The 22,052-nt window shown below is 46.2% G+C and overlaps 1 protein-coding gene across 7 annotated transcripts in view; it reads left to right on the forward strand.

Annotated features, from left to right (window-relative positions):
- The window catches only part of LOC110526939 (ankyrin repeat domain-containing protein 11), a 194,487-nt gene that overhangs the window by 109,084 nt on the left and 63,351 nt on the right, over positions 1–22,052 (forward strand). For 5 of the 7 annotated variants that reach the window (XM_036980649.1, XM_036980647.1, XM_036980648.1 and 2 more), the window contains one exon: positions 18,480–18,547. The exons of the other annotated variants lie outside the window; for them this stretch is intronic. The gene's annotated coding sequence lies outside the window, so the exon portion shown is untranslated. The remainder of the gene's footprint in view (positions 1–18,479; positions 18,548–22,052) is intronic. 7 annotated transcript variants of the gene reach the window in all.

The following is a 22,052-nucleotide window of genomic DNA, read 5'->3' on the forward strand; positions in this document are numbered from 1 at the left end:
GGGCCTGATTTAATAATGCATCCCAAAGAGTGTGTGCTGCGGATGCATGAGCAGAGTCTGGAGGCAGCGGCAGGCTGGGGGAAGGGATGGTAGGGGAGGGATGATGTAATGTGTAATCGTATCCAGGCTGCTTTATGAAGAAGCCCTCTGCATTAGCACTGTGGCCTGGACTTCTGGCTCAATCATCAATAATTCACATGCTCCTTTTAGTGCGTCTCACCTTCCCTCTCCCCTCCCAACGCTCTCCCCTCCACTGGTCACACCTCAGTGCTGCCTCCTGCCACTGCCCAGGCAACATGCTCCTCCAAGCATGCAGTCCAATCAACTCCTTATTAAGGGCTTACCTTACACTAGGGCATATTTATTGTATTTTTATTTAACCTTTATTTAACTAGGCAAGTCAGTTAAGACTTGTTCTGTGGAGTGATGTATCTCACTTCACCATCTCGCAGTCCGACTGATGAATTTGGGTTTGGCAGATGCCAGGAAAACGCTACCTGTCCTAATGCATAGTGTCCTGTAAAGTTTGGTGGAAGAGGAATAATGGTCTGGGGCTGTTTATCATGGTTCGTGCCCCTGTGAATGAGGATTCGTAACGCTACAGCATACAATGACATTCTAGACGATTCTGTGTTTCCAACTTTGTGGCATCAGTTTGGGGAAGGCCCTTTCTTGTTTTAGCATGACAATGCCCCCGTTTGCAAAGCGAGGTCCATACATTAATGGTTTGTCGATCGGTGTGGAGGAACTTGACTGGCCTTCAGAGCACTGACCTCAACCCCATCAAACACCTTTGGGATTAATTGGAACGTTGACTGCGAGCCAGGCCTAATGGCCCAACATCAGTGCCCGACCAAACTAATGCTCTTGTTGCTGAATGGAAGCAAGTTCCCGCAGCAATGTTCCAACATCTAGTTGGAAGCCTTTCCAGAAGAGTGGAGGCTGTTATAGCAGCAAAGGGGGGACCAACTCCATATTAATGCCCATGATTTTGGAGTGCGATGTTTGACGATCAGGTGTCCACATACTTTTGGTCATTAAGTGTAGCTAGCTAGCAAACTTAGCTACCCACAGTAATACCAAAGTTAATGTCAGCATGTGAAGTAAGTAGCTAGTTGGCTGTAAAATCTCCCAAAGAAACTGCACTATCAATTTAGAAGTCTGCAATCTCACTATGTTCAACCTGCAGATCGATGTTCCACGCAGAGTGGAGTTTGACATTCACAACGGCCATGCGATGGCACCATGCAATACATTCTGGACTGTCGAGGCAGACAAATGGGAGAAATGTGGTGGACTCGTTATTAGGTTACAAATTTCGCGCGGGAGGAATAATCACAAAAAATATGATCAATGGCTCGTTCAAGAGAAGACAACCTCCTGCGTTATGACTTTGGCCAGTGTTGAAATCTGACACATGATCAACGTATTCGCGATCCTAAAGTCCTATTCCTATAACTTCCAGTGTAACGAGCGGCTTTATTGCAATGCCGGCCAATTTCCTGCCTTCTTGAATGGCAACAGCTCAGACACACAGGAAATGACCCAGGGAATCAATAAAACATAGCTCAGAGATGCACAAAACAATATAGCATTCAAAATGGGTGAATGTTTAATTTTTTTAAGTAGCTCTCTGTAGGTCCAGCCATCTGTAGTTTGCTCAAACACGGGTGCAATGCCCAATTCATTGACAACTGGGGCTTTAGCTTGCTTATATAGAGCCGGTACTACCTGTTGGCTGAAATAGGTGGGAGAGGAAGTTAGTAATGTGGATCGAGTACTTTCACGAGGTGCTGAATGAAACCCCTTATTCTCAACCACCGACAATGGGCGCATGTTTACGGCTATAAACCCCTATCACTCTTGTAATTTCTTTGGCCCGGTCAGAATCAGCTGCAAAGGTCTGCTTGAATCCAGAATGGGGAGACAATTGTCTTTGTGTTTCCGTCTCACTCCGCCGGTAGGAATATGGGGGGGATGGTGGTAGGAATATGGGGGGGGTGGTGGTAGGAATATGGGGGGGGTGGTGGTAGGAATATGGGGGGTGGTGGTAGGAATATGGGGGGGATGGTGGTAGGAATATGGGGAGGGGTGGTGGTGGTAGGAATATGGGGGGGGTGGTGGTGGTAGGAATATGGGGGGGGGTGGTGGTGGTAGGAATATGGGGGGGTGGTGGTGGTGGTAGGAATATGGGGGTGGTGGTGGTAGGAATATGGGGATGGTGGTAGGAATATGGGGATGGGGGATGGTGGTAGGAATATGGGGATGGGGGATTGTGGTAGGAATATGGGGATGGGGGGTGGTGGTAGGAGGATGGGGGTGGTGGTAGGAGGATGGGGGTGGTGGTAGGAAAATGGGGATGGGGTGGTGGTAGGAAAATGGGGATGGGGTGGTGGTAGGAAAATGGGGATGGGGTGGTGGTAGGAAAATGGGGATGGGGGTGGTGGTAGGAATATGGGGATGGGGGATGGTGGAAGGAATATGGGGATGGGGGGATGGTGGTAGGAATATGGGGATGGTGGAAGGAATATGGGGATGGTGGAAGGAATATGGGGATGGTGGTAGGAATATGGGGATGGGGGGATGGTGGTAGGAATATGGGGATGGGGGGATGGTGGTAGGAATATGGGGATGGGGGGATGGTGGTAGGAATATGGGGATGGGGGGATGGTGGTAGGAATATGGGGATGGGGGATGGTGGAAGGAATATGGGGATGGGGGGATGGTGGTAGGAATATGGGGATGAGGGATGGTGGAAGGAAAATGGGGATGAGGGATGGTGGAAGGAATATGGGGATGAGGGGATGGTGGTAGGAATATGGGGATGGGGGATGGTGGTAGGAATATGGGGATGAGGGATGGTGGAAGGAATATGGGGATGGGGGGATGGTGGTAGGAATATGGGGATGGTGGTAGGAATATGGGGATGAGGGATGGTGGAAGGAATATGGGGATGGGGGATGGTGGAAGGAATATGGGGATGGTGGTAAGAATATGGGAATGGGGGGATGGTGGAAGGAATATGGGGATGGGGGATGGTGGTAGGAATATGGGGATGAGGGATGGTGGAAGGAATATGGGGATGGGGGATGGTGGTAGGAATATGGGGATGAGGGATGGTGGAAGGAATATGGGGATGAGGGATGGTGGAAGGAATATGGGGATTGTGGTAGGAATATGGGGATGGGGGTGGTGGTAGGAATATGGGGATGGGGGTGGTGGTAGGAAACTGGGGATGGGGTGGTGGTAGGAAAATGGGGATGGGGTGGTGGTAGGAGGATGGGGCTGGTGGTAGGAATATGGGGATGGGGGGATGGTGGAAGGGATGGGGGGATGGTGGAAGGAATATGGGGATGAGGGGATGGTGGTAGGAATATGGGGATGAGGGATGGTGGAAGGAATATGGGGATGAGGGATGGTGGAAGGAATATGGGGATGAGGGATGGTGGTAGGAATATGGGGATGGGGGTGGTGGAAGGAATATGGGGGTGGTGGAAGGAATATGGGGATGAGGGATGGTGGAAGGATTATGGGGATGAGGGGATGGTGGTAGGAATATGGGGATGAGGGATGGTGGAAGGAATATGGGGATGAGGGATGGTGGTAGGAATATGGGGATGGGGGGATGGTGGAAGGAATATGGGGATGAAGGATGGTGGAAGGAATATGGGGATGAGGGATGGTGGAAGGAATATGGGGATGGGGGATGGTGGTAGGAATATGGGGATGAGGGATGGTGGAAGGAATATGGGGATGAGGGATGGTGGAAGGAATATGGGGATGAGGGATGGTGGAAGGAATATGGGGATGAGGGATGGTGGAAGGAATATGGGGATGGGGGATGGTGGAAGGAATATGGGGATGAGGGATGGTGGAAGGAATATGGGGATGAGGGGATGGTGGTAGGAATATGGGGATGAGGGGATGGTGGAAGGAATATGGGGATGGGGGATGGTGGAAGGAATATGGGGATGGTGGAAGGAATATGGGGATGGTGGTAGGAATATGGGGATGAGGGATGGTGGAAGGAATATGGGGATGAGGGATGGTGGTAGGAATATGGGGATGAGGGATGGTGGAAGGAATATGGGGATGAGGGATGGTGGAAGGAATATGGGGATGAGGGATGGTGGAAGGAATATGGGGATGGTGGAAGGAATATGGGGATGAGGGATGGTGGAAGGAATATGGGGATGGGGGGATGGTGGAAGGAATATGGGGATGGTGGAAGGAATATGGGGATGGTGGTAGGAATATGGGGATGGTGGTAGGAATATGGGGATGGGGGATTGTGGTAGGAATATGGGGATGGGGGGGATGGTGGTAGGAATATGGGGATGGGGAGATGGTGGTAGGAATATGGGGATGGGGGGGATGGTGGTAGGAATATGGGGATGGGGGGATGGTGGTAGGAATATGGGGATGGGGGGGATGGTGGTAGGAATATGGGGATGGAGGGTGGTGGTAGGAATATGGGGATGGGGGGTGGTGGTAGGAATATGGGGATGGGGGGTGGTGGTAGGAATACAGGGGGATGGTGGCAGGAATACGGGTGTGATTTCGGTATAAATGTGTCCACATGTTTGAGGTGTTGACAGCTACATAGGCTATCCTCGTTGAGCGGTGCCGATATTATATTAATGTTTTATCCACAACTCTGTCCATCGCCCTTGTCTGAGGAGACAAACTGTTCCCAAACTGGAGATTTGAAATGATGGAGAATCCTGGCTTATCGACCTCCACTACTCGCCATCGTACAGAAGTAGTTCCTGGCTGCGCCTGACCAAAAGACTGTTTTGAAATAGCGATTTAAATTTTGATTACAAAGTGCGCCTAGGCTCTGGTTTGTTTTTAACGGAATAGCCTGAAATGTTAAATCCTCTAATAGGGCTAGGCACTACACTACCACCGTGATTTAATAAAGTCCTGGTTCCACCGCTGCCTGTTGCAACAGAGGTTATCTAGGAGAAAAGGGGCAGAGGAGAGGGTTTCAGAGGAGACCGTGTCAGAGGTTGTTTGTTTAAAAGAGGGCTGTGATTGAAAGCAGACATCCTGGGTCTCAGGCCTGGGCCTCCATGTGCTTGTCCTCAATTCTCACCATTCTGACTGGGATGTGAGGGGATGAGGAGACAAGCTGTCTGGTCTCCAATTTACCACCCAAAGAAGATGAAGAAGATGATTGTGGTGTTGGTGGGTTGGAACCAGCAGGTACACGTTTGAAGCTGTCAGTGACAGACGCCTAGCATTTGACTGGGTCTGATCCAGACACTCCTACCTTGATGTTGCATTGAAATACAGGAGCATTCATGTTGCTCCTCTGTTTCTTGGGTGGTCAAAGCCAGGTGTCTTTGGTTTCACAGGGATTAAGGTAGGCTCCGTCCTACTTGTGCACTGTTGTTAGTTTTACAGCTGTGAGTAAGTGTGTGCGTTCATGTGTGCGTGCGTCTACGAAGTGAGTTGGTTTTGGTTTTGGTGCTGGCCGTGCTCTCTGGCTGAGGCTGTGTGATCAGACCCACCAGCTTTAGTGGTGAGTGGTGACACAGCAGAAACCAGACACACAGGAGAGGAAAGCTGAATCTCCTCAGAACAGTCTCCTCTCCTCCCCTCCCCTCTTAATGCAGTAAGACGAGCTGGAGAATCTTGACCCAGAACAACACTGTTAACTGGCCGGGCTTCGCTCTGCACAATGCTTGGCCAGTGCCCCCAACTGACATTGGGGGAACTATTGAAGCCACGGCACAGCCATCTTGGTACTCCTCCACGATTGTAAAAAATAAAATCATTTGCAAGCTGCATAAATGCATTAATGTCTACATGTGTTTTTGATACGTTTATTCTATTAGACATACATGCATACTTTTAAATTATATTTTTGGGGAGTACTGATGTTAGTGTCCCCACTACTACTACAAAAAAAAATACTTAAATGCATGCAATTTTGTCTTTGAAACATTTAATTGAAATGCTGTAGAAATACATTGATTCTTATGGAGGACTGCTCCTACTGGGGAGTGCCAATATGGCCGACTGGTGGCGTCAAAGCATCTCCATGGCCAATACATAGAATCAGCAATCCAGGGTTTATACACGTCATTGAGAACAACCCATGTGTTTGGTTTGTGTCTGTTAAATGCTCTGTTTGTAGGCCCATCAGTATTGGAGTGTGTATCACTGCAGCTCCTGCTGGGTTTGTTAGGCCTCCCCTCCTGGCTGATCAATGCCCTGTTTCTGTTGCTTCCTCCTCCACCTCTACTCTTTTTTTTCTTCTTTCATTTTTTTTTTTTTAGCTCTGTTGGGAAATGCTGAACAATTAGGAAATGCTGAACAATCTGCTTGGGCAGTACGGGGATGAGCACACGAACTAGCCTGTTTGTCTTTTGCTGAGCAATTCCTCCCTCAGCATAGGGTGTTTTCTCTGAGCTAACCCGCTACCACTCTTAAAGGGATACTTTGGGATTTTGGCCATGAGGCCCTTTATCTTCTTCCCAAGAGTCAGATAAACTTGTGGATACCTTTTTTTATGTCTCTGCGAGCACTTTGAAGGAAGTTGCCAGCTAGCGCATTTTGCTGATTTGCTTGAGCGCAATGACTGGAAGTCTATGGGCATCTTTTAGCATGCCAGTAGATGGTAATGACTGGACGTCTGTGTTTCTGCTAGCATGCTAGTCGATACCCTTAGACTTCCTGTCATTGCGCTAATGCTAGTTAGTGTTGGTACACAAAGTCACGTCTAATTTCCTTCATACTGGACACAGACATAAAAAGTGGTATCCATGACGTAATCTGACTCTGGGGAAGTGGATGCAGTGCCTTATTGCCAAAACCCCAAAGTATCCTTTTAAGACTCTTGGGTTTAGTTTTGTTTTCAGCATAACACAAACCCACACTTTGTTCGTGTGGTTTTGTTTCTTTGTATAAAGATATTTTCCTACATGACAATTTAGAACAGCTATTCATTCTCAACACATTGCTGCATAGAATGTTGTTGGCTTTTCAAATATCAGGCAGAAACCTCTCCTGCTGTTGTGATTGGATGAGAGCTGTGTAATTGATTTCAGTAAAGCAGGCCCACCATTGGAGGAAGATAATTCCACAATTAACTAGCTGTGTGCAGGACGCTAGTTGTGTTGAATGCTGACCCTTGTCTGGGTTTTTGTCCAACCTTGTCAATTTGAGTTTGAGCCAGGGACAGGTCTCCCTCCTCCCTCTCCCTAAACAGGCTGACCCAGGTCGGCCTCGTGCAGTGTGTGAAAACAACGACATTGTATTGGAAGGGCTGGGGGGATGGGGAGGTGATTAGGAAACCAGATCCAGGGCTGGGCTTCAAAGGGAACTGAATACTTCTGCGGAGCCTATTGATTAAAAATGGGATGCTGTTGCCCTCATGTGCTCCAGAGGCAGTTCAATAGGCTTATACTAGGAAAGCTCCTATATATCTATGCCTATAGATCCAAAGCATTGAGCAGATTAATCTACTTTTCTTTCAATTTATGGTGCTATACTCTCCTGAAAAGTATGAGTGGATTATTGTGAATGCAGCTGGGGAAGCCTTTTGGGAATATGTGTTGTCTCTAAGAGGAGAGACTGCTTTTGTGTGTCTGTGCGTGTTTACGTGACTCTGTGATGCATTGTGGGGAATGTATTTGGCTCCTGTGTCTGTCCATCTTTCGAATCGATCAAGTGCTGTGTCTGCGAGTGGGGAAAGTACTAGAGATTTGGGCAGGGGTGCAGTCAGAAAGGTCCAGTAATAATGGCTGAATCAAAGATGACTTCCGCCCCCTCGTTGTTCCCTCTCCAACTAACTTCCCCTGTCCTCTCCTCCTCAAGCTCTCTGGCCTCTTCTGTTGGAGGAAGAGAATCACTCCATTCTCTCTCCCTAATGTCATCTCTATACTCTACCTTGCAATGTTATTGAAGTTCTGTTGCTCTCTCCCTCTGTTCCCTCTGTCCTCTTTGTTCATAGCCCCTTCTCCCCTCTCTCTCTCCTGTTTTTCCTCCTCCTCCCCTCCCCTATGAAGGTGCATGCAGAATGGAGCCAAGTAAATACTTTTCTATGCGGAAGCACAACCCTCTCTTCCACACACTGCCTATGTAGGTCACCGTGAATCTTTCTACGTTTCACATGCCCACGGATTTTTGCACTAGACAGATTCTCACATGCAGAAGGCAAGAAAGAGAGAACATGAATGTGGTTTGGATTGGGTTAGAGCACCATTGTTTAATTTGAATACATTTTTCTCTGCCTTTATTTTGACCAAGTAAACTCAGCAAAAAAACAAACGTCCTCTCGCTGTCAACTGCGTTTATTTTCAGCAAACTTAACATGTGGAAATATTTGTATGGTCATAAGATTCAACAACTGAGACACAAACTGAACAAGTTCCACAGACATGTGACTAACATAAATGGAATAATGTGCCCCTGAACAAAGGGGGGGGGGGGGTAAAAATCAAAAGTAACAGTCAGTATCTGGTGTGGCCATTAAGTACTGCAGTGCATCTCCTCCTCATGGACTGCACCAGATTTGCCAGTTCTTGCTGTGAGATGATACCCCACTCTTCCACCAAGGCACCTATAACTTCCCGGACATTTCTAGGGGGAATAGCCCTAGCCCTCACCCTCCGATCCAACAGGTCCCAGACGTGCTCGATGGGATTGAGATCGAGGATGTTCGCTGGCCATGGCATAACACTGACATTCATGTCTTGCAGGAAATCACGCACAGAACGAGCAGTATGGCTGGTGGCATTGTCATGCTGGAGAGTCATGTCAGGATGAGCCTGCAGGAAGGGTACCACATGAGGGAGGAGGATGTCTTCTCTGCAACGCACAGCATTGAGATTGCCGGCAATGACAACAAGCTCATTCTGATGATGCTGTGACACACCGCCCCAGACCATGACGGACCCTCCACCTCCAAATCGATCCCTCTCCAGAGTACAGGCCTCGGTGTAACGCTCTTTCCTTCGACGATAAACGTGAATCCGACCATCCCCCCTGGTGAGACAAAACCGTGACCCGTCAATGAAGAGCACTTTTTGCCAGTCCTGTCTGTTTCAGCGATGGGGGGTTTGTGCCCATAGGCAATGCTATTGCCGGTGATGTCTGGTGAGGACCTGCCTTGCAACAGGCCTACAAGCCCTCAGTCCAACCTCTCTCAGCCTATTGCGGACAGTCTGAGCACTGATGGAGGGATTGTGCGTTCCTGGTGTAACTCGGGCAGTTGTTGCCTTCCTGTAGCGCGCGTGCGCTATCGTGCATACATTTATTTTGTCCCCTCACACCAATCTCTATCACGACACGTAGGTTAAAATATCAAAACAAACTCTGAACCAATTACATTAATTTTGGGACAGGTCGAAAAGCAATAAACCTTTATGGCAATTTAGCTAGCTTGCACTTGTTTGCTAATTTGTGCTATTTAGTTAGCTTACTGTTGCTAGCTAATTTGGCCTGGGATATAAAGATTGTTGTTATTTTACCTGAAATGCACAAGGTCCTCTTCTCCGACAATTAATCCACACATAAAATGGTCAACCGAATCGTTTCTAGTCATCTCTCCTCCTGCGAGAGCAGTGTGGGTGCAATAATTGAATAATATAGATTTCTACATTTATTTTGCAACGCGAGCAGTGTAGTCAGCCTGTAAGGCGCTTTCACACAGATGAGCAGGGACCCTGGGCATCTTTCTTTTGGTGTTTTTCAGAGTCAGTAGAAAGGCCTCTTTTAGTGTCCTAAGTTTTCATAACTGTGACCTTAATTGTCTACCGTCTGTAAGCTGTAGTGTCTTAACGACCGTTCCATAGGTGCATGTTCATTAATTGTTTATGGTTCATTGAACACACATGGGAAACTGTTTAAACCCTTTACAATGAAGATCTGTGAAGTTATTAGAATTTTTATGTAATTCTTTGAAAGACAGGGTCCTGAGAATTGGTTTTTGTTGCACAGTTTATCTCTGATTTGTGAGCTATTTGTCATGATTTATTTGTGTTCTCATTTTGGAAGCATTATGTTGTCATGCAGTGTTTTGTGTGAAATTTGCCAGGCCAGTTCCCATGGGAAGTTCTGTGGTGATGTCCCGGAGTCTCATGTTCACCTGGCCTTTCAATGTACTAGAACTAAAATCAAGGAATGCAAAGCAGAGGGAACATGTCATGTTTAAACACAACCCTTCTCCTCTACACAGCCCTCAGACTTCGCTCTGACCTAATTGCTGAAATCCACTAGCAACCAACCAGAAAGCATAGGCTACTTTTCCTGTTTCAGAAATGTCAGAATCTTCTCCACTGAGTGTTGTATTGTTGATGGCTTAAAATCACATGGGAGCAGAATAGCTTGTTACTTAGTTTGTGCTGGTCTGATGTACTGTAACTTACTGCCAATTTTGTCAGCTAGATCTCCAAGAATCAGTGTGAAACAATGGTCATTAGCTGTGTGTTTTACTTATGCACTCTGGTAAAGTGAGTGACTGGCCTATTATAGGACAGTTTTTCTGTGTTTGTCTCCCCGCTCTCCTGATGGGATGTGGGCTGTGTAGGGCAGGGGCTGTACGGCACGGTACAGTGAGTTGGGGTTTGCTCTGATCTAAGCTGACTTTGAGCTGAGACGCTGGCCTACCCGTGAGAGCTCTGGCCCACTCTCTGCCTCTGCTCTCACCTTATCTGGTCGACACTAACAGACTTATTTGCTTTTAAATTCATTACATTCTGCCCTAATTCATTTAGCAGGCTGGAGTGCAGAGTTTAGGTCTGTGTGAAGTGGAAAAAGTGTGCAGACATATCTTGCACTTTCCTTGATTGTCTCATACATTAGAAACACTAAGAATTGGTGCTATTATACCTTTTGGCGGAGGAGGCAGAGGTTTGTTATTGAAGGGAGCACAAGGCAGCAGTTTCATTCCGGAGGGAGAACCATGCCTACTGTAGGTAGTAGCCCTTACAATGCCTCCAGCTAACACACATGTAACTCCCGGGGTTCGCGTTAAGTTAGAATTCTGCATTTTTCACTCTGAAAAAAATTCAACACTTAACTATTTTGTTGCGTTTTATAAACGCAGATCTGAAATGCTTATTGTAATTTCCGCTCGGCTTCAGTCACATTTAGCTCCAAATCATGATGTAAATGGACTAATTTAGTGTGCTTCAGTTGCACTTCACGCTGATAAATATTTACTCTTGTCTTGATAAATCTTATTCCTGCATTCACGAACGGGCATTCCGTCAACACTCTTGACTGAAGTACTTTTCTCTGGTGTAGTTTTTCTCCTGTAGCAAATGAAAATGCACGATTAACATAAGGAAATATAGGTGGTAACATTCTATGATTAGAAGGAGAAATCTGATGGCCATGCATCATTTTAGCAAAAAAAAATCCCTTGCTTATTTCTATGCTAATTTCTTTTTGTGGCTGCTAGTCAAATAGTGTTGCACTTCTGTTGTCATCTGATTTCTGCTGATTGTGTTGCATGAATTTATTTTGTGTGAATAAAAACCATTGATCAAGGACATGAAACTATCTATTGAAGCAAATGAACACGGTTGACTTTCAATATAAAATGCAGGTGAAATTGTTTTAAATGCAGATTTTGATGGTCTGCATTTTGCTAGCGCATATTTCTAAAAGCTAATGCAAACCCTGACTCCAGGAAACCACCCATTGTGTGTTCTTGTCTAATAGGAATCACATCCTTCTCTGATACATTTAGTTTCTTACTGCCTAGATGGAACTGTTAACACCTAAACCCAACGGTTTGTTGTCAACAAATGCAAATCATTGGGTAGGAGGCCGTCCACAGGTATGTTCTTGTTTGTAGCCAGGCCAAAAGGCTACGACAAGCTTCACTCCGTTGATCTAGGTGTGTGTTCGTGGGCGGAATGGGATATTTGGAGTATCGGATACCTTTTTGGTTAATGTGATATCCTCGCCACTCACAAGGGGGGCAATAGCAATGTTTATTTTTTTGTATTTTCATTTTGTGAAACCAATGAAGAGTCGCCTTTCCTTGTATGTAGTATTAGCAAGTTGGCAGCCTAGCTAATCAAATCAAATTGTATTGGTCACATACACGTTTAGCAGATGTTATTGCGGGTGTAGCGAAATTCTTGTGTTTCTAGCTCCAACAGTGCAATAATATCTAACAATACATACATCTAAAAGTAAAAGAATAGGATTAAGAAATATCTAAATATTAGGATGAGCAATGTCGGAGTGGCATAGACTGAAATACATTAGAGATGAGTAAAACAAAATATGTAAACATTATTAAAGTGACTAGTATTCCATTATTAAAGTGGCCAGTGATTTCAAGTCTATGTATATAGAGCAGCACCCTCGAAGGTGCAGGATTACGTAACCGGGTGGAAGCTGGCTAGTGATGGCTATTTAACAGTCTGGTGGCCTTGAGATAGCTGTTTTTCAGTCTCTCTGTCCCAGCTTTGATGCACCTGTACTGACCTCGCCTTCTGGATGATAGCGGGGTGAACAGGCAGTGGCTTGGGTGCTTGTTATCCTTGATGAACTTTTTGGCCTTCCTGTGACATCAGGAGCTGTATATGTCCTGGAGGGCAGGTAGGTTGCCCCTGGTGATGCGTTGGGCAGACTGCACCACCCTCTGGAGAGCCCTGCGGTTGCGGGCAGTGCAGTTGCCGGACCAGACGGTGATACAGCCCGACAGGAGGCTCTCAATTGTGCATATGTTTAAGCCTCCTGAGGTTGAAGAGGTGCTTTTGCACCTGCTTCACCACACTGTCTCTGTGGGTGGACCATTTCAGATCGTCAGTGATGTGTATGCCGAGGAATTTGAAGCTTTCCACCTTCTCCACTGTGGTCCCGTCGTTGTGGATATGGGGGTGCTCCCTCTGCTGTTTCCTGAAGTCCACGATCAGCTTCTTTGTTTTGTTGATGTTGAGTGAGAGGTTATTTTCCTGGCACCACGCTTCCAGGCACCATGCTGTCTCGTCATTGTTGGTAATCAGGCCTACTACCCTTGTCTGCAAACTTAATGATTGAGTTGGAGGTGTGTGTGGCTATGCAGTCATGGGTGAACACAAAGTACAGGAAGGGGCTGAGTACACACCCTTGTGGGTCCCCTGTGTTGAGATTCAATGAAGTGGTGTCGTTTCCTACCTTCACCATCTGTGGGCGGCCCGACAGGAAGTCCAGGACCCAATTGCACAGGGTGAGGTTCAGACCCAGGGGACAGATTAATGATGAGCTTGGAGGGTAATATGATGTTGAATGCTGCGCTATAGTCAAAGAACAGCATTCTTTTGTAGGTCTACCTCTTGTCCAGATGGGATAGGGTGGTGTGCAGTGTGATGGTGATTGCATTGTCTGTGAATCTATTGGGGCGGTAAGCAAATGTAAGAGGGTGTCAGGTAAGGTAGAGGTGATATGATCCTTAACCGAACCTCTCAAAGAACTTCATGATGACTTAAGTGAGTGCTACGGGGCAATAGTCATTTAGTTCAGTTACCTTTGCTTTCTTGGGTACAGGAACAATGGTGGACAGCTTGGAGCAAGTGGGGACAGCAGACTGGAATAGGGAGGAATATGTCCGTAAAACACTCCAGCCAGCTGGTCTGCGCATGCTCTGAGGACGCAGCTATGGATGCCGTCTGGACCGGCAGCCTTGCGAGGGTTCAAATGTTTAAATGTCTAACTCATGTTGGCCACAGAGGAGAGCCTCAGTCCTTGGTAGCGGGCACTGTATTATCCTCAAAGTGTGCAAAGGTGTTTAGTTTGTCTGGAAGCAAGACGTCAGTGTCCGTGACGTGACTGATTTTCCTTTTGTAGTCCGTGTTTGTCTGTAGTCCTTGCCATACGTCTCGTATCTGAGCTGTTGAATTGGGACTCAGCTTTGGGTATGACATTTTTGGCGAAAATTGGAGAGGAAAAGTGTCCGATCCTTAAGTGTTAACCTGCCTAGGACTGGGGTTCTGCTAGCCGCAACAGCCAGTGAAAGTGCAGGGCGCCAAATTCAAAACATTAAAATTCCTCAAGCATACAAATATTTTACACCATTTTAAAGATAAAAATCTTGTTAATCTAGCCACAGTGTCTGATTTCAAAAGGGATGTACAGCGAAAGCACCACAAACAATTGTTAGGTCACCACCAAGCCACAGAAAAACACAGTATTTTTTTCCAGCCAAAGAGAGGAGTCACAAAAAGCAGAAATAGAGAAAATGAATCACTAACCTTTGATCTTCATCAGATGACACTCATAGGACTTCATGTTACACAACACATGTATGTTTTGTTTGATAAAGTTCATATTTATATGAAAAAAATCTGAGTTTACATTGGCGCTTTACGTTCAGAAGTTCTAAAACATGCGGTGATATTGCAGAGAGCCACATCAATTTACAGAAATACTCATAATAAACATTGATAAAGATACAACTATTATACATGGAACTTTAGATAAACTTCTCCTTAATGCAACCGCTGTGTCAGATTTCAAAAAAACTTTACCGAGAAAGGAAACCATGCAATAATCTGAGTACAGCCTTTAGACAACAAAGCAGCCAAAAAAATTCCTGCCATATTGGGTAGTCAACATTACTCAGAAATACATTGCCTTGCGAAAGTATTCGGCCCCCTTGAACTTTGCGACCTTTTGCCACATTTCAGGCTTCAAACATAAAGATATAAAACTGTATTTTTTTGTGAAGAATCTGATGGGACAAGTGGGACACAATCATGAAATGGAACGACATTTATTGGATATTTCAAACTTTTTTAACAAATCAAAAACTGAATAATTGGGCGTGCAAAATTATTCAGCCCCTTTACTTTCAGTGCAGCAAACTCTCTCCAGAAGTTCAGTGAGGATCTCTGAATGATCCAACGTTGACCTAAATGACTAATGATGATAAATACAATCCACCTGTGTGTAATCAAGTCTCCGTATAAATGCACCTGCACTGTGATAGTCTCAGAGGTCCGTTAAAAGCGCAGAGAGCATCATGAAGAACAAGGAACACACCAGGCAGGTCCGAGATACTGTTGTTAAGAAGTTTAAAGCCGGATTTGGATACAAAAAGATTTCCCAAGCTTTAAACATCCCAAGGAGCACTATGCAAGCGATAATATTGAAATGGAAGGAGTATCAGACCACTGCAAATCTACCAAGACCTGGCCGTCCCTCTAAACTTTCAGCTCATACAAGGAGAAGACTGATCAGAGATGCAGCCAAGAGGCCCATGATCACTCTGGATGAACTGCAGAGATCTACAGCTGAGGTGGGAGACTCTGTCCATAGGACAACAATCAGTCGTATATTGCACAAATCTGGCCTTTATGGAAGAGTGGCAAGAAGAAAGCCATTTCTTAAAGATATCCATAAAAAGTGTTGTTTAAAGTTTGCCACAAGCCACCTGGGAGACACACCAAACATGTGGAAGAAGGTGCTCTGGTCAGATGAAACCAAAATTGAACTTTTTGGCAACAATGCAAAACGTTACGTTTGGTGTAAAAGCAACACAGCTGAACACACCATCCCCACTGTCAAACATGGTGGTGGCAGCATCATGGTTTGGGCCTGCTTTTCTTCAGCAGGGACAGGGAAGATGGGAAGATGGATGGAGCCAAATACAGGACCATTCTGGAAGAAAACCTGATGGAGTCTGCAAAAGACCTGAGACTGGGGCGGAGATTTGTCTTCCAACAAGACAATGATCCAAAACATAAAGCAAAATCTACAATGGAATGGTTCAAAAATAAACATATCCAGGTGTTAGAATGGCCAAGTCAAAGTCCAAACCTGAATCCAATCGAGAATCTGTGGAAAGAACTGAAAACTGCTGTTCACAAATGCTCTCCATCCAACCTCACCGAGCTCGAGCTGTTTTGCAAGGAGGAATGGGAAAAAATGTCAGTCTCTCGATGTGCAAAACTGATAGACATACCCCAAGCGACTTACAGCTGTAATCGCAGCAAAAGGTGGCGCTACAAAGTATTAACTTAAGGGGGCTGAAGAATTTTGCACGCCCATTTTTTCAGTTTTTAAAAAAAGTTAGAAATATCCAATAAATGTCGTTCCACTTCATGATTGTGTCCCACTTGTTGATTCTTCACAAAAAAATACAGTTTTATATCTTTATGTTTGAAGCCTGAAATGTGGCAAAAGGTCGCAAAGTTCAAGGGGGCCGAATACTTTCGCAAGGCACTGTAGCATTTTAAATATTCACTTACCTTTGATGATCTTCATCAGATTGCACTCCCAAGAATCCCAGTTCCACCATAAATGTTTGATTTTTTTACATAATGTCCATCCGTTATGTCCAAATATCTTCTTTTGTTAGGGCGTTTGGTAAACAAATCCAAAAGCGCGTTCAGATCGCGCAGAGTGTCGGACGAAAAGTTACAAAAGTTCCGTTACAGCCCGTAGAAACATGCCAACCTAAGTATGGCATCAATCTTTAGGATGTTTTTAACATAAAACTTCATTAATGTTCCAACCGGAAAATTCCTTTGTCTGTACAAATGAAGTGGAACGGAGCTACCTTTCACGTGAGCGCGCCAGACCGAGGCTTTGGCACTCTGCCAGACCACTCACTCAAAGAGCTCTTATGAGCCCCTCCTTTAGAGTAGAATCCTCAAAACAGGTTATAAATACTGTTGACATCTAGTGGAATCCTTGGGAAGTGAAACATAACTAATTCCCCGCTGTTGGCTGAGTTGAAACACTACAAACCTCAGATTTCCCACTTCCTGGTTGGTTTTTTTCTCAGGTTTTTGTCTGCCATATGAGTTCTGTTATACTCACAGACATCATTCAAACTGTTTTAGAAACTTCAGTGGTTTCTATCCAAATGTACTACTTATATGCATTTTCTAGCTTTTACGGCGGAGTAGCAGGCAGCTTAACTTGGGCACGTTTTTCATCCAAGCTGCCCAATACTGCCCCCTACCCCAAATAAGTTAAACACTGCCTCTGATATGCTGCTTGTGTATTCATTCCCATATCAGCAAAAAAAAACAATGTCATGTGTTCTCACAGAGCAATAAACCACCTGGCCAGCTAGTTGGCTCCAGCAGGTTCTACCATTTCACAATACATTGTAATCAGTTATTACAGGCTAAGTTATTACTTCTAAGCAGAATACTTTTTTGGGTGTATTCTTGTTGTTTGGTTTACTGGTTGAACAGTTGCTGATGTAACCGATGTGAAATGGCTAGTTATTAGCGGGGTGTGCGCTAATAGCTTTTCAATCGGTGACGTCACTCGCTCCGAGACCTTGAAGTAGTTGTTCCCCTTGCTCTGCAAGGGCCACAGCTTTTGTGGTGCGATGGGTAACGATGCTTTGAGGGTGGCTGTTGTCGATGTGTGCAGAGGGTTCCTGGTTCGAGCCCAGGTAGGGGCGAGCAACACTCAATCTTGCATCTGCGTAGAGCTTGTAGTAATCTTAAGTGTTTTGGCTGTAAACTCAAGCTCATAGCCATAGTGGATGTGTTCTGCTCTTAAAGTTGGCATCTTAGTGACAAAATTACATTTTTAAAATGGGGCCATTATGCCAAGTTGAGATTGAGCCTCCATGCAACTTTCCCCAATCTTTTTTTAACCTGTTGGCTGCTGCGGCCCGGCAGATGAAATTTAAATCCGCTTTAATCCCCTCTTCATATTTGTCTGGGACTGTTTATAAAGGCAGCCCTATTTAAGTTACACAAAGGGTGGAAAGAAGGTGTGTAATTGCTTTGTTTTTATTTGTTTCCATTTCTGTTTTCCTGGAAGTCTTCACTGTGAACGAGTGATTGGTTCCAGTGTGGGAAGGCAATTCTTCTCCTGTTCGCCACACATGGCCCCCAGTATCTGCATATGAATATGGCCTTCTGCTCAGACTGAGTGGAGCCCCAGCCCTCTCCCAATGCCCCCCCCACTCACAGCACAGGGGCCCCCTCTCCCCACATGCTGTTATGCAATCGTGTGTGTGTGATGACACTGAAGAGGGAAGACCTGGAATGATGTGTGTCAGGGGAACACTAAACAGGAGTCTTGTGGTGGGGGATGGAAGGCTGGCTGGATGCAGACGCCTGTCACAGGCGTTTAGAAATGAAGCAGAGGCCTTGAAGAACAGCTCGATTCCCTGGCCTACTTTTCGGAGCCGTTAGCGTGCGCACATGTGTGTCCTTTTGTGTTCCCCTTTCTGTGTCTTCTTTTACGTCAGTGTGAGCGTGCCTCTTGATCAAAGGAGCATACTGAGGATTTTGATGAGTCACTCAACCACACTCTCAAAAAAACATCCCGTCATTACGTCCTTATTTGGGCTGAGATGTATTTGACTACCTTTCAGTGTTGGTCAAGTCCATTTAGGACCAACGCTGTACTGGAACATAAGAGACACATGCAAAGGGAGAGAGTCAGGAAACCACTAGGGAGGTTGGGGAAAATGGGAGCTATGTGGAGGGAACATGAGTGGCCGGGTATGCAGTCTGCACATTTTCATGCGTGTATCATCTTTCCCTTCTCCCCAGTTTCAATGCACCCCTTGTCCTGTGAGCGCCCAGGCTGTCGTGGATCCCGTGCCCCTGCTGTTCAACTGGTAAGACCTGGGGCCGCCCTCCTCGGCTGTGTTTTCCACCCAGCCCAAACAAAAAACAATTACCACTGACACTAGCTAACGCATCCAATCTGTTGCCCACATGTCTATCCGTCTCAGCCCAGGCCAGCCTACCTGATGTTCCCTCCCTTCCTTCCCACGCCCCCCTATCTTTCCCCGGCCTGGCTTATCTGATAGAGCTGTATTATATCAGCAGCTCTTTCTCTCTACTCCACATGTCTGCTGGCCCAGTCACATGCTGCAGGCTGCCAGGCTGCCTGACAAGACCAGCAGAGACCTAATCTCTGTGCTATCAAGAGGTGTCAGTATCACGAGCAGTGGTGTATCATTACAGCCTTACCAGGCCTTGTCTCTGGCTGGATAATTAGGACTCTGGGCCAGTGTGGTGCAACTCCTGGTACGCCAAAACCCTCAACGACACGTTTCTCATTTTTCTCTCCACTCTGTCATTCCCTCCCTCTCTTCGCTGATTGGCTGATTGCCTTCCTGCTCGTGGAGATAAAATGTTTGCAGCTTGTCAAATATTTCCATGAGAGTGAGTGTGGTGTTAGCAGTGGGCCATCAACAGGAAATTCCAGGCTGAAAGAGGGAAGGAGAGAGGGAGAGCTTATAGCTTCAGGAGAGGCCTGCCTGTCTCTTGCCTCTCTTTCTGCTGTGTAAAGCTTTCAGACATACTAGAGCGGGGCTGGATGTTTGAGACATGGGTAGAGAGAGAGAGAGAGCTGATGTAGCTCCCTGGGTTAGGTCGGGACTATGTGAGGCTCAGGCTGATGAGAAGTGCCTGTGTTGCGGTAGAGCTGCCAAGTTTTAGGGGAAAGCTTTAATTGTCTAAATTGCATACATCTGTTTGGAGTTGGTGTCTGGAAGTGTCTTGCAGCTTTGATGACAGACAGAATGGTGATGCCCTGTGAAAAAGGGGGAGAACTATCCCCTCAGGCCTGCGCCTCTGTATAGGACTGCAGAGCTGGAACACACACACACACACACACACACACACACACACACACAGACACAGACACAGACACAGACACACACACACATAAACACACACACAGACACACACAGACACACACCGACACACACCGACAGACACACACACAGACACACACACACACACACACACAGAGACAGACACAGACACACACACACACACACACACAGGGAAAGGGTGTTGTGGCTCTGGTATTCATGTCTTTTCCCTCCATTGATGCAATGTGATGAGTCAGGCTGGTGTTTTGACTCACTTTATATTTGATGTCATGGGGTTAAAAGCTTGGCCAACACAGGCCATAGGAAATCAAACTTTATTTTCCACATGCGCCGATACAACAAGTGTAGACTTTACCGTGAAATGCTTACTTACAAGCCCTTAACCAACAGTGCAGTTCAAGATGACATTTTTTTTTACCAAGTAGACTAAAATAAAAAGTAATAATAAAAAGCTACAGAATCCATGTGAAGGATGAAGTTGTGTGCTTGCAACAGTAGAAAAGCCGACAATGTCATGTGGACAACTCATTTACATTTGATTACTCTGCCATTTTTATAGTTGTCCCCCCCGTCCTTGACTTTTCCTAAATAAGTCTGTATAACAACACACTGTTAGAACCTTAATATCACAAACAGTAATTTGTGTTGTACGCAGTTATCAGAGGACATGTCACACCCCCCATTCACCACCAGTCATTCACAGCCATCCAGCCAGCCTGCGCAGATGGCAAATAAAAACGATACCTAAACTATATTAAAACTCATTTCACACATATTAATCGAGTTAGCCTAACGACAAGATTAAATTGGCAATAGTCTGATAGGTGACAGGACTATGAATTGTGAAATTGTATGAAGAGAGAGGTGCAGATTGAAATGTCCAAAAGACACGTCATTGGCTGGAAGGGGGTGTCCCTCGAGGCCTTTCTAGTGTTAAGTATGTCACATGGTTTATGCTGGACAGGTCATTCATTTGTATTCTTGACATGGAAAAGAGGAGAGAGGAATAAGTTGAGATGAGATCCACAATGCACTAGTTTGAGCCAAATTGTCTGTCGCCCCCATTTTTTACCCTCATCAACCCCCTCCCTGAGTCTGAGGGGTCATGGCCTCCCCACTCCCCCAATGAGGCTCCAGAACAGAGTGGCTATTGTGACAGAGAAGCCTGTCCAGCCATTGAGCTGAAACCCAATAGGGGCCAAACACTGCGGCTGCTCCCTGCCTGGGCTAAATCAAGCCAGGGCTCAATAGCCAGAGCTCTTTGTCCTGCCTGGGGCCAGGAGCAGGCGAAAGGCTCAAATACAGACACTATGGGAAGGGGGAACACAAGCCACAGCTATACAAGTGTTTTTCCACCACAGTCAACCGAGGCACACATTGAAGGAAAGCACATTTCTTGGCCCAGAGTGCAAGAGAACAATTCAGTTGATGTATGGTTGTCAAAGGAAAACATTGGTCTGGATTTTTGAAGTCATTGTTGACGCTCACCCCTCACATGTGGTGAATGTGGACATACTGCCATGTTCAGCTGACCAGCTCTGCCGGGGGGGTCTTTTGATATTTTGTTTTACACAGAGGGCTCTGCTCATAGCTGGAGTGAGTGTGTCCCAAACACCCTGATATCCTGAAGCCGCCCACACAGCCCTGGTTCACTGGCTTGAGCACACTAGAGCCATTTTAGCCCAGCCAGCCACCCCTATAGGGAACCATACAGCATACCATGCAGCAGAGCTGTGCCCTGTCGGCATTGCACTGCCATAAACAGAAGAACATTACGCCTTCTTACTGAATGCAAATAGCTCCTGTGAGAAATGGTCTGGTATCACCGTGTCAGCCTTCCCCCTCCTTCTACCTCTGTAATACTAGGGCCAGATAGTCTCTCACTGGGTACAGATGTATGCTATTCCACATGGTACATTCTGCAGGAGCCACAATAATGGAGGAGGCCTGGGTTAAAGTGGTGAACGGGTTGGCTTTATGTTAACACTTGCTGTAAGTCTGCTCGGAGCCTCTTAAAAGCACTCAGACCCAATACTGGCTGCTGGAAGCGAGGATGATTCATTACTTTTCCCAATTTACTGATATTTACTCCAGGAGCGTTGTGCCAGCCGGCCCCAAGGCCTGCTCTACTCTGCAGTCAGGTCAGTGTGGGGGTACTAGTCTGGTTCAGTGCTGCCCCAGGAAATGGCACGGCCAAGCTGCTCTCCGAGATGTCCATGGTTCTGTACAAGCTCAGAATGTGAGTCTGTTGCCATTGTGTCTCCACTGCAGGCTAAAACCCTGTTGTGTGCTGTGCAGCTCTCTTTGCTAGCTAGGTATGTCTCCAAGCTTAGCTGTTTTTCTGAGAAGGAAGAGGTGATGTTTGACTGGAAGGTAGCAGGGCTTCCTTTCCTTTCCCCACCACCTCCCAATTCCATCTGCTCCCTTGAACTAGGCCTTTGTGTGTGTGTGCCGCTCCAGCGCTGCTAATGGAGAGGGCTTCCCAGAATGCATTGTA

This window comes from Oncorhynchus mykiss, chromosome 6 (assembly GCF_013265735.2).
Source record: "Oncorhynchus mykiss isolate Arlee chromosome 6, USDA_OmykA_1.1, whole genome shotgun sequence".
Lineage (NCBI taxonomy): Eukaryota > Metazoa > Chordata > Actinopteri > Salmoniformes > Salmonidae > Oncorhynchus > Oncorhynchus mykiss.